The following is a 14,315-nucleotide window of genomic DNA, read 5'->3' as shown; positions in this document are numbered from 1 at the left end:
TTTATTTCTAGTCATGTCGGGCGGTGGTGATAGATTTTTTTAGCACATATATTATATCTGAATACCTTGGGGATAGAGAAAACATTTCAGATACTTGAATGGATGATATTTCCTCATTCTCATCAGACATAACAGCGATCAAATTTATGTCCAAGGCATGCAAGATTGATTTGGCCATTAACTTTGCCAGCCCCTGTCCTTTGACCAGCTTTGTGGGCTTTATTTCCACATCATATTCAGCAAGGCTACAATCCATTTGCCTCTTCCTCCTTCCGGATCAGTCCACACTAAAACATCTTTTATAGTAGCGTTAGGAACATAGGCCAAAATGTGAGAATGTAGAATATATACTCGGAAATCCTTCAATGCCTTCACCAGTGTCAGGGCTTGCTTCTCAATGATGTTGTACTTTAATGTTGCATCTCTTATAGCTCTGCTGAAGAATTCGATGGGTCTTTCATGATCATCTCTTTTCTGCAATAATACTGCTGCCATAGTGTGCTCTGAAGCAAATGAAAACAATATGAATTCTTGAGTGTAGTCTGGGCTGACTAGAACTGGAGCTAAAGAAAGGGCCAATTTGACCAAGTTGAAAGATTTGACAGCCTCCTATGTCCATTTCACTTAGCTGTCCTTCTTGAGCATGTTGGTCATCTCTCTTAAGTGTTCAGCAAGATTAGGCACAAAGCGACGCAGAAAATTCATCTTACCATTGAACGATTGTATCTCCTTTTTATTCTGAGGTAGATCGATTTGCTGAATTGCTTGCACACGTGCTGGGTCAATACGAATGCCATCCTTTGAAATGATGTGCCCAAGTAATTTGCCTTCCTCCATGGTGAACAAGCTCTTCTTAGGATTCAGTGATAAACCATATTTTCTGCACTTTTGAGAGACAATTTTTAGATGATGCATGTGCTCTTCATCAGATTTGGAAAACACTGTCAAATCATCCAGGTACACCACAAAAAACACATCCTTCTCATTTGTAAAAGCCAAGTCCATTGCACGCTGAAATGTGGCACCTGCATTCTTTAAACCGAAAGGCATTTTGGCATAATGAAAGGTTCCCCATGGAGTGGTGAATGCTGTCTTGGCTCGATCATCCTCATCGACAAAAATTTGGTTATATCCAGAATAACCATCAAGCAGTGACATACGAGATACCCCCACTACTCACTGAAGGATATGGTCCATTTTGGGCTGTCGATAGTTTTCCTTCAATGAGACTTTATTTAGATTTTTGAAATCAATGCATAAGCGGATCTCACCTGTCTTTTTTCGTAGGGCACCAAGTTAGAGATCCAATCTAAAAATCTAATGGGCACAATGATACCTGATTTGTACAACCTGTTTACCTCTTTTTCAATAGATGGCAGCAACTTTGGATTTATCCTTCTCAACTTCTGTCTAAATGGTTTTTGATTGGGCTTGATGGGTATCGTGTGTTAAATAATATTGGTATCACAGGTCTTTAAATCAAAATAGTCCCAAGCAAACACATCTGCAAATGAAGCCATCAAACTGATATATTTGTCCTTGATCTTTGGTGGCAATGCTTTACACAATTTTACCAACTTAGGATTGGCAACTGTTCCGATGTTGACCTCTTCTACACCCTTCTCTGTTGGCTGCAATGTTGGCTTGCGGGCTACATCATCCTGATCAAAAAGTTCTTCTAAAGGTATCAAGCCTTTAGGAATAATGTTATTCTTCAGCTGCAACATGTCCATTTCATTGATCTACACTTCATCTGTACCATTCCCTTTGCCATCGTCATTTTCTACATCAATTGAGGTTTCTTTGAACCTGCCTTTGTTTAGTAGAAAATCCTTAATCTCCTCATCATCTTGAAATGCTTGCCAATATCACTGATTGTCTGGAATGGTTGGATGATGCTTGACATGGATTTCAAATTTATTGCTGGAGTTCATGGGGATCTTTAAACTGCTTGATGCCTTTGCAAGAGCATCAACAATAAAATTTTGTATACAAGGCACACATGTCAAGGTGTACTCTGAAAATAACTTTAAGATGTCTAAAACAGCATTACGATAGGCCCGCATCCTAGGATGTTTTGCTTGATACTCACCTCTGACCTGCTTTATTACCAATTTGGAGTCGCCATATATCAAAATCCTTTTTTCATTCAGCTTTCTAAGAATCTTCAGGCCAGCAATCAGAGCTTCATACTCAGCTTCATTGTTTGAACACTCAAAGGCCATCTTGTAAGAGCAAACCCTCATGCTGCTAGGCACTTTGTTTGGGGCGGAGAAAGGACTGCATACCTAAATTCCAATTCCACCGACATCATTACCTACTGCTCCATCAAAATCCATGGTCCACAAGCCTTCTTCCTCCTCTTGTAAGTGCTGGAAATCTGTTTGTTGTGCCTTGTCTGCTTTCTGTCCATTACTTTCAGCTAATTGCCAAACATTTTTATGCTTTTCTTGTGCTTCTTTCTTCGAAATTTCTTTGAAATTTTCTGTTATTTCCAGAATATCATCTGCTTCTACTATCTGACTATCTTTATCATTTAAACTATCTGAAAACAAAACAAAAGACTCTAAATCTGTATGTACATAGTTAATTGGATGATTTATAGGTTTCTCCTTGCTTGTGATCATATATTTCATTTTTTGTTCCTGATATAATTTCCTCATTTGTCCAAACACCGGGATTGTTGCATAGGAGAAATCTAGCTGTAGTGTCCCTTTCAATTTTGCTACCCAAGACCTGGAAAGAAGCATGCCAAACCTTGGAGGAATGTCTGCTACCACCACATTCATCAAAACATTTTTCATGGGAAGCTGATCCAAACTCACAACCAAGTCTTTGATGAGTCCTATACACCTCACTCTGCTGGAATCAAATGAATAGAGATCGTGGTACTGTCAGGTGATGTCTAGACCAAGCTTATCCATGATAACCTTGGGCATGATATTGTGAGAAGCTCTGGAATCGAACATGGCATTATGTAACACAAAATCATGCAATCTAAAACTAATATAGAAGGGTGGCACATCGCTATCAGGAGACTCACAATTCGATGCTGGTCCAAAAATCATTTTAGGTTGATCATCTTCTACATTTACCATGTCAGACATTGGGTCCAAATTCAACATCTTAGATATTTGTCCTCTATAACTGTTGTTCTTCATTATTTCAGTCAAGGGGATGGATACCTTTAACTTAGAAATCTCATTCTCTAAGCTAAAATCAGGAGTCTTTTCTACCTCTTTGACTGGGATCTCTTTCCTTTCTTTTTCTTTTGATGTGGCTTGCTGCTGTGATTGTTCTGCTGATTTTGATTTGCTGCTCTGCGGACCAACCGCCTCTTTTCCTTTTCTTTGTGTAGCTGATGAATCATTCTTTGTTGTTTCAACCTCCTTCTTTTTCTGAATTGGTTTGGCTGGCACATCTCTGTTTCTAAGTGAATATCGTTGCTGCTGTGCGGACAGAGCATTCATATACCCCCTTTGATACTCCTCTAATTCTTCTTCTAAAACAGTGTCGCTAGCTAGAATGAAATCCGTGTCTTTGTGTGCAGCTGAACTCACCGCACACTCTTCTTCTTCGGTAATGTAAGTAGGTAGCTCATCTGGAGTAAAGAGGTGGTTTTCTTCACCTTTTACATTCCCATCCTCATCTGACTCCGGTCCATGCACAAAATTCTGCTGCAAAGGTGTTTGCACTGACTGTTGTGATGTCTGCTCTTGGGTTCGCTGATCTCTCTGTCTTATTCTATATTGTGGCTGCTGCTGGCCACGAAAGTTATGATTTCTAACTTGTGGCTCAGGCTTGTCGAGCTTCACCCTTTCAACAATCTGCTCTATCTTTTTGAGTAGTTGATCCATTGAAGAAGACTCTTCTTTCACAATGATTTTCTTTTCTGCTTTCCCTCTAGCTCTTCTGGACAGCAGGTTTGCTTCAACGCTGATCGCAATTTTCTGCATGTCTTCCATTGTGGCCGGTTCTCTCTCTCTTAATTGGTAGGCCATGTCAACATCAAAACCATCCGGAAATTTCATCATAGTTATTCCCACAGGTGGCTTTAGATGATCTGGAATCTCGTTGTAAACTGAATTGAATCTGACACAATAATCTTGGACCGACTCACGAGCGTTTCATTTGATTTGTTCATATTTAGCCAAAATTTGAAGGGGATTCTTTTTCACTTCCCATCGATTTAAAAATTGTCTTTGTAGTTTGGCCAAGGTAGTGATACTTGCTGCCGGCAAACCTTTGAACCATTTCCTCACATCACCTGCAAATGTCTGTACAAAGAGCCTCATTGCCATGTTCTCCGCATCGATCTCATGGAGTTCATAGAAATCTGCCATTTTGTCTACATGTTTCTGAGTAGTAATGTTGTTAGGAGTGCCATCAAAAAACGGGATTTTACTTTGATAATCCGCTGGCATATCATCTAGAACTTGGGGCAGAACTAGGGGTGAAAAACGAGCAGCCATCACTCTCGGTGGATTTGGACTTGGGGGTGAGGGAGGAGTGTGCACATTTTGTAAGGGGCTAGCAGTTGGAGTTTGGGGATGTGTTGCAATATAATTATCAATTAACCTATTAGCTCTTTCTGTTTCAAGGTCTACAAGAAATTGCGGATTCGAGACAGTATAATCAACAGCCCTTTCGGATTTAGACTCAAACAATGATATCTCAAACCGTTCGTCAAACTCAATCTCTTCAAGATACTCAAAAGTGTCGGGACATGAATGGGATTTGAACACGAGAGTTATGGTGCTTTCTTGACGAAGGAGTCTCGGGATAAAATTGTCGTTTTCATAGATATGAGGAGGATCCAGGTCTGGATTGGCTCTGGTATATCGTCTCAAAGCCAGCATGTTATTCAGAAAAATCACAGGACACAACCAACTTACTTAGCCTTTCCAATCCTAAGCTCATCATCCGGAAGCTTAGAATTATTATGAAACAAGGGGATTTGATTTCAGTTTGTTCCCCAGCGAAGTCACCACTATGTTAGCACCTAAATCTGCCTCAGGCTGGAGGAAGGAAAAAATTAGGGTAACCACAAACCACGCTCAGTCTGGTAGCTAACCCTACCAGAGCAGGAGAGGGCTCTCTCTGAGTCATGCTCAACGAATATATAATCGAAAACGGTCTAAGATGACTTACAACGAAATATTGTTCTTAGTCTAGTAAGTGAAAATGTGTACAAGAAACAAATTTTATGAATGACCGAGCTTCTGGGATGGTATGGGACCAACACTTAGCAAAGAAAAGAGAATTTAATACAAAGGCACAGATTATTTCGTGAGGCAAGGTAGGCGGAAAATGTAACAATTTAGTTTGAGGTACCACGGCATGAATAGATTGCTGAAGAAAGTGAAAAGGGCATAGTGACATGAATCCTTTTCAACAGAAGAAAAACACTGAACATGAAATTTTCCCACAGGCAGAGCAACAAAAATTGAATTCTACCTAATCTCACTCGGAAAATTTCACTGGAAATGAACATGAATTGAATTATGAAACATAACGAAATACATATGAAAACGTAAGAGACACATTTGCTACACTCACAACCACAAGAATCTCATGAAATAGAGCCGCTACCTTTCATTAATTCTCTGTCAAAATTACACAGTGAAGAAACAGAGTTTCTTTCCCACAAGTCTCCCAGAAGTTACAAGCCTGTAGGAATTTACAAGGTAAGTTCCTCAGACAGAACACCAAAGGACACCGCTCACAAACAGATCATAGATCAATACTCCAGTACTTTTGACGTGGTTAAAACCCTCAAAGAGGGAAGCAGTCCACGGCTTGAGCCAACACGGCCACTTCAGGCAATTTATTAATAAAATAATGAAAATTTACATAAGCTTCTCTCATGAACAGTTAACCTACAAATGACCCTCCATGCTCTTTAAATAGAGATCATGGACCAATCGGGTGTTAAGCCATGGATCAAGTGTCGGTAATACCGAGGAGAGAATGAACCGCTGGATCACTACATATCGTGACCGTCAGATTGTAAGTTACAAAATGTACATAGTAAAGAAACACACTTTACCTAACTCTATACTGGACCAAGATATACTTAACTATTTCCTATGTGTTGGAATATCCTAACATCCCCCCTTAAGAACAACTTGGGATAGGATTGAAGGATTTACAAATATGACACAATAGGAGAAGGAAGGAGGCACTAGAGCCTATCCCCCCTTAGTGACAACTTCCTGAACTCCAACCATAAATCAAAGTTTAGTGAACTTCGCCTCTGTGAGACCCTTTGTAAAGATGTCTGCAACTTGATCATCTGTTGAACAATATTGCACTTCAAGAACATGGTCGTGAATGAGCTTTCTGATGAAGTGCATGTGCAATTCAATGCTTTTTCTGCACTGATGTTGGACTAGATCTTTGCATAGTTGAATGGCACTTTGATTATCACACCAAAGTGTAGTCGGATGTTGCTGCTGAAAGCCAAACTCTGATAGGATCTGACGAAGCCACAAGGCTTCCTTACTAGCTTCTATGGCACCACGATACTCTGCCTTTGTTGAAGAAAGAGAAATGGCATATTGTTTCTTGCAAGCCCATGTAATAGGTCCTGAACCAAGAGTGAACACATAACCTGTAGTAGACTTCCGATCATCAGGGTAACCAGCCCAATCGGAATCAGTGAAACCAACCAATAGAGGAGATGCTTCAGCATTGTAATGAATCCCAAACTGAACTATACCTCGAACATAACGAAGTATTCTTTTAGCTGCTTTCCAATGAATTTCACGTGGGTTTTGCATAAACTGAGCAACAAGGCCAACAACAAAGGAAAGGTCAGGACCAGTATGGGTTAGATACAAAAGTTTTCCTACAAGTTGATGGTATAAGGTAGCATCAACTTCAGGAGAAGTACAAGTGACTAAAATTTTGACTCCAGACTGAAAGGGAGAAGGGGCTGGCTTACAGTCTTCCATGTGAAAATGCCATAGAATATCACAGGCATACTTGGACTGGGAAAGGGAAATACCTTCCTTGGATTGCAAGACTTGAAGACCAAGAAAATAATGTAAGTGTCCTAAGTCTGTCATTTCAAACTTCCTTTTAAGGCTAGTCTTCACATGGTTTTTAAGGTTGGGATCACTACCAGTAAGGATAAGATCATCAACATAAAGAACACGAATGATAAGACACTTGCCCACTTTCTTGGTGTAGACAGTATTGTCAGAATGACACCTAGAAAAGCCATTTTCTAAAAGAAAGTTATCCATTTTGGCATACCAAGCTCAAGGAGCTTGCTTGAGACCATAAAGGGATTTCTTAAGCCGACATACAAGGCTGGAGTCTGTTTGTATAAAGCCAATAGGTTGTTCCATATAGATTTATTCATGAAAGTCCCCATGCAAGAAGGCGGATTTAACATCCATCTGATGGACTTCCCATTTGAAAGAGGCAGCAAGCGAAAGAACAAGGCAGATAGAGTTCATTTTGGCAATAGGGGAGAAGGTTTCAGTATAGTTAATGCCTTCAACTTGTGAAAAACCCTTAGCAACAAGACGAGCTTTATGTTTATCAACTTTCCCATCTGGTCCATACTTGGTTCTGTAAACCCATTTGCATCTAACAAGCTTTCGTCCCTTTGGTAGAAGAACAAGATCCCATGTATCATTTGCCAATAATGAATGATATTCTTCATTCATAGCTACTTCCCAATCTGGATGGCCGGAAGCTTCTGCAAAGGTGTCAGGATCATAATTCACTGAAGCTTGAGCCAGTAAAGAAGAGGCTCTATCAAACTGAGAATGTGTACATCGTTGATCTGTAGGATCACTGGCAAGATCACCTGCTGCATCCCGAGTAGCACGAACCCATTTTGGAAGCTGAGGAGCTGAAGGAGGATCCTGAGAAGGTGGGGGACGATTTTCATCCTTGCTTTCATCATCTGAAGAAGAAATGTTTTCAAAAGTAGAAGAGATAGGGAGAGGTGGCACATTCGTCGAACTAGGCTCGTAGGCCGATATATTTTCAGCAAACTTTACATCTCTTCTAATGATAACATTTTTGGACTTAAGTGGAATAAGTCTATATCCTTTGACATCTTTAGAATATCGAACAAAAATACATTTTTCACTCTTAGGTTCTAAAGCTTTATGTTTCTCATCTGGAGTATGGGCCCATGCTTCACTTCCAAAAACACGAAAGTGACTTACATCTAGTTTAATTGAGCTCCATGCTTCTTTTGGAGTGATATTCTTTAAAACCTAGTAGGAGTGCGATTTAATATGTAATTTGCACAGTTAATTTCTTCTACCCAATAATTAAGACTAATTCCTTTAGATTGAAGCATACAATTAGCCATTTCCTTTAAGGTGTGATTCTTCCTTTCAGCTACACCATTTTGTTGTGGAGTATATGGAACAATATGTTGCATTTGAATTCCATTCTCAGTGCAAAAGTTGATGAATTTGTTGTTAACATATTCTCCGCCATTATCAGATCTTAGCTTAAGAATTTGATGTCCAGATTGTTTTTCAACAAAGGCCTTAAAGGCCAAAAACATGTTAAATACTTCACTCTTGAGCTTTAAGAAGTATACCCAAGTGCGTCTGGAGAAATCATCAATGAAAGTTAAGAAATACTTGTAGCCAGAGAAAAAACAACTGGAAGTGGACCACATAAATCACTATGCACGAGCTGTAAAGGGGCTTAGGGGTGCCAAGCGGCATGTTTTTCAAAACTATCCTGATGATGTTTTCCGAGTACACATCCAGAACAAACACCATCTCTGCAAGATACCATTGGAAGACCTGTCACCATATTTTCTTTATATAGATTCTAAAGAGAGCGATAGTTTAAGTGACCAAATCGCTCATGCCAAAGTTTGCTCACTTCATCATTATGAGCAACAAATACTGAGGGAAGATTTGATGACCCAAAGTTGTGAAACTTATACAACCTTGTAGAATCATCAGCAATGCTAGTAGCTAAAATCTGTCTAGGATCTCTTAGGTCCTTAATTACAACATCGTGAGGTGAAAATTCAACGATTTTACCTTCACCTGAATGAGTTATCTGATATAAAGATAGAAGGTTGCAGGATAAGGTTGGAACACATAATACATCATTAAACTAACCATTATCTAGATGAACAGTTCCAGTCCCTACAAATCTAAGAGATCTATCATCACCAACATATATATTTTTGGTGTTACAATCATTTAAAGAAGAAAACATGGCTTTGTTTTTGGCCATGTGATAAGAAGCTCCAGAATCAATGAGCCACTCATGAGAATGAGAAGAAGAAGATACATTTATTGCATAGCTAGATCGAGATGCTTGACAACCACATGCAGAAAGTGCCATTCCTGAAGATGAAGTTGAAGTTGAGGAGTGCTCCAAATAGATGTTATGCTTCTTCATTGCTGCTTCCAAGGCTTCCATCTTTTTAAAGCATTTGGATTCTAAGTGGCCATCTCGATTACAAAAGTTGCAATGTCTATCAGTCTTCTTCCCTTTGTTTTTATTTGTCTTATCATTTTGTTGAAATGATTTTTCATTTTGAGGCTGAAATTACTTAGGACCCTTGTTTGGTTTAGGACCATTCCTTTTAGGATACAACTTCTTAGGATTCTTTGGATTTGGTTGCTGCTGGGCAGCTAACGCTTTCTTAAAAGAGTTTCCAAGATTAAGAAGACCAAGGTGTAAGATTTTTTCTTGTTCTCTTATTAAAGAATCACAAAAAGAATCAAAGGAAGGGGACTTGTAGTCTTGCCCTTGAGAAATGAAGGCTTCTCTTGTAGAATGGAAGGTGGAGACAAACACAGAGTAGGCTGGTCCCAACTTAGTAAGAATGGCATAGATAAGGTTACTATCTTCTTTCTTAACCTTAACACCTTCCAAGAGAAGTCTAAGGGTCTTGAAGTTGGACAAAATATCTTCAATGCAAGAAAAATTATTGGGGTCCAATGTAAGCAACTCATTTTCAAGTTGATGGGCTCTAAGTTCATTTTTTATTCCAAAAACTTTAGTAATCTGTTTCAATGCTTCATCAGGAGTATCAAGTTCTGCAATATGGAATCTAAGATCTAGAGAAACAGACATCCCTATCAACCCACGTGCTTGATCTTGCCTATTTTCCCATTTAGCTACCTTATCTTCATCTTTCGGTTTGGTTTCTTAGCCTGAGGCTATTATGTAGAGACCTTTACTTCTAAGTAAATCCACAATGTAGGACCACCATTGGAAGTAGTTGGTGCTGTCAAGAATAACTTGTCATGGAATTTCCATTTTAATAGAAATTGAAGCTATAGATGTTGAAACTAAGTGTTGCAATGGAAAGATCTCGAAAAATTAGGCTGTTTCAAAAAAAACGGTTCTGAAAACGACTTCCGGATGAAGAAGTTATGGCTTTTTGAAGAAAAATTGATGAAGATGCCGACGAAGTGCGGGAATGTGTGGAAATGAAAAATCTGCCCCCACAAAAAGGAGACTTGAACACAAGACCTCTACTCTCATAAATTAGCTTTGGACCAAGTGAGCTATACAAAAAGTTTGAGAGAGAGAGAGAGAGAGAGAGAGAGGGAAAAAACAAAAAACACAAAACCCAACACGGACATACAAAAAAAATGAACCTTATGGCTCAAAGTTAGCTTTAGACGAAAACTAAATATTTTCCTCAATGTTTATGATTTTCTGAGATCACACTAAGGCGCATCGGAAAAGGGCATACGCATGAGAAAAATCCTTCCTTTCTGTTTCTGATTTGCCCAAATCGCACAGAGTCGTGGGGCAAAGAGCATACGCAGAAATGAAAGGTATAGATCCGGTAATAAAAAAAGTTAAATAAATCGAAACCGAAATAGACAGAGAGAAAATAACTGTAAACTGTAAATAAACATTGTATACCTTCAGATCTTAAAAATGACGTAGCTAGGCTACCGGAAACCTTTTCGCGTGAAACGAAAGGGGTTCCTCACTGGAACAGATGCTCCCAACACAACAGAGCAGTCTTCTCGGCCCAAAAGCAGTCAGAAACGGTAGATCTAGGAAACGGTAGTTGGATGCAGTTCTACCAGCTTCAGATTTGGATCACCAACGGACGCGGCCCTCAAATAGCTCTGGTACCATGTAGGAATTTACAGGGTAAGTTCCTCAGACAGAACACCAAAGGACACTGCTCACAAAGAGATCACATCTCAATACACCAGTACTTTTGACGTGGTTAAAACCCTCAAAGAGGGAAACAGTCCATGGCCTGAGCCAATGCGGCCACTTCATGGAATTTATTAATAAAATAATGAAAATTTACATAAGATTCTCTCATGAACAGTTAACCTACAAATGACCCTCCATGCTCTTTAAATATAGATCATGGACCAATCGGGTGTTAAGCCATAGATCAAGTTTCGATAATACTGAGGAGAGAGTGAACCATCGGATCACTACATATCATGACTGTTGGATTGTAAGTTACAAAATGTACATAGTAAAGAAACACACTTTACCTAACTCTATACTAGACCAAGTTATACTTAACTATTTCCTATGTGTCGGAATATCCTAACAAAGCCAACCAACCCTTTGCAAATAACTTGCATACAATATATAGAATGTGTAAGGAAGAGATAGAATGCCCAAGGGTTGGGGAGTTACTCGAATCATTGCAAAATGGAGATGGAGAGCCAACCATCAGCTACAGGTGCAGTGCTACAAACATGACATTTGGCTTGGGTGACCGTTTGCCTTCCTTTGCCACTTGGATAGAAGCCAATCTGGAGAAAAAATACTTTAAATGCCACCTTTGGTGCCAAAAAACCAAAGTGTAGATGAGCGGGCCCACTTGGAGAAGTTGCGAACTGAAATTTCGCGAAATGGAAGCAAATTGGGCAATTTTTCCTCTGTGCGCCGTGCCATTTTCGTGTGTGCACGCTACTTCGAGGCCAGCTTTGGGGCATTTTCAAGTGTCCAAAATGTGCCCAAGTGGTCTTGTTGGAAAGCCTGTCCTGTCTACTTTCTAACCCCACTGGAATTTTTGAATTTGGTGCTCATTTTCCCCTCCAAGTCTCCATTCTCCCAAGACTACTTCCTATGTGCCAAAAAAGTGGCAAAGAGGACATTTTTGGGAGTTTTTTGACCTTTTGGAGACTCTTACCTTGCCAAAATTTCTTGTCCAGACACCAGTAGTCGTGATTTTCCATGCTGAATCCAAAAATGCAAACCATTCCTCATTTGGAGCTCTAGAATTTTAGCGCCGCGCCACTAGTAGAAAAACCTTGTTTTTTGCCCAAAAATTTGTAAAGTGACCAAAAATTCCCCAAATTTCTTGAAATTTGGGCTGGAGGTTCCCTATGGGGTGTTATGATGGGGCAAGGAAGCCTCAGCCAAGATTCGAAGCCGTTCTTGCTCTTTTGCCTCTTTTGCCTTTCTTGTTGCTTTCCTCAATTTTGCCTTCAATCTCCTTCTCCAGGCCCTTGCGCTCATGTTTCGTGTCCTGTAACAATAATCCATGTGTCTCAGTAAGGAAAGGTCCTAATCAGCCTTGTCCAGCAGCCTCTGCAAGTGCATGTTCACGCTCTCGATATGGGCCTCCCGATCCTCATTGATCTCTTGCTCCAATGATGTGAGCTCAACTCTTCTCCTTTAAGCAGCTTGGCGATGCTCACGAATGTTTTGCAGCTCCATAATCGCCTGTTCATCCTCAAGCTACTTGTTTCTCTGCTCCAGGTACTTCATGTTCCACTTGGCCCTCTCCAGGTCAAAGGATAAGGACTCAATCACTGATTGTTGCTCCTGGATGATCTCTGTAAGCTCTGCATTTGTTGGTTTTGCATTTGTGTCATCATAATGGAGGAGAACGAATTCGGTTTCTCGTTCACCTAATGGCCCTTCCTCCTGCACTGGCTCCTTACCCCTACCCTACTCATGTGATGACGATGTCAGAAGCGAGGCCCCTTCCACCTCGGGTGGAGATAACACTCACTTTTCCACTGCAAATAAGGGTCTACTACCTCTCTGATAAGTGATGTATACTGGCACAGTAGCAGTCTCATGTCGCTCATACTGATGAGATGGGCCACCTATCTCATGCTCCGCCTCTGATACTACCTATGGAGTGCTGAAGAATTCACGGGAGATGAAGTCCTCCCAAGCAATACCCTGCAATCCCAGCTGATGGTCCACCAAAATCCGGATAAGAGAAAATTGATCAACACTATTGAGCTGCTGTAGAGGGGTCTTGTGCTGCAAGAAATTTTTCATCCTCTCTATGTTCCCGCACATGAAAAATGGGAGGTTCATCATTCGCACCCTGGTAAAGTGCATGAGCAACTTGACGTGATACGCATAAAGGCGAGAAAACCTCCCCTCACAACTGAAGTACTTCATGATCAATTTCATGACCGGAGCATACTCATCTCTCAAAAATCTGAATCGAAAAACTCTCTTGAGCTGGCTCAAATAGCTAGCCTTAATGTAAAGCTCATAATGATGCCTCTCCACCTTCTTCTTCTTATGCCACTTTTCTTCAATGTTTCGTATGCCTGTTGCCACTAATATGGTTTCGGGTGTCAATGTCAAAGTGACCCCAGCCAAGATAGACTATCCTCCGTGTAGGTGTAGTGCAAAAAGATGGGCCAACTCATGATGAACTCTGACATTTTCCAGCCTCTGACAAAATTCAAAACATGCTAAGTGCTGGAAACATGACATAGCAAGAGGGCATGCTTGCAACTCGGTGAAGGTGTTTGGCTCATCCCTAACATGTTTTCCACTCCGATGATGTCTCCTGGGGGCCTGTTCTCCTAAAGTTGTATCACTGTGGGTCTCCTCCTCATATTCTGATGAAACCTCAGATGCCATGACTGTTGTTTGTAAACTGAATTTAGGCTGCCCTTTGATTATAGTAAAGCTGGAGTTTGTTTTGACAATCTGCCACCAAGGGGACAATTAAAAAGGGATTATTAGGAGGGGGATAATATAATGGGAATAGGGGTTTATAGGAGAATTTTGTTTAGGGATATACACGGGGTTTTAGGGTATTTTGATAGGGTAGGTTTTTTGTTTTGGGCGAAGTAAGGTTTTAGGGTTTCTAAGGTAGGGTTTGGGATTTATTTAGCAATAGGAAGAGGGGAAAGGGAGTATAATTTTGGTAGGGTTAGGGTAGTGATTATGGGGACAATGGCATAGGGGAATGAGTAATAGGGGTAGGGTAGGAAAAACACCTTGGAAGAAATATCACTGTAGCACAAACCCTAGCATCATGGTTTTCTTGATGTCTTCTTGTGTTTGTTTTATAAAAAAAATTTGCATTTGATTATAATCATAAAACTATCGTATCT

This window comes from Pinus tabuliformis, chromosome 1_2, assembly GCF_031772625.1.
Source record: "Pinus tabuliformis cultivar Carrire ecotype Pingquan chromosome 1_2, CPIR1, whole genome shotgun sequence".
NCBI classification, from domain to species: Eukaryota; Viridiplantae; Streptophyta; class Pinopsida; order Pinales; family Pinaceae; genus Pinus; species Pinus tabuliformis.
Note: the sequence above shows the minus strand (reverse complement) of the source record.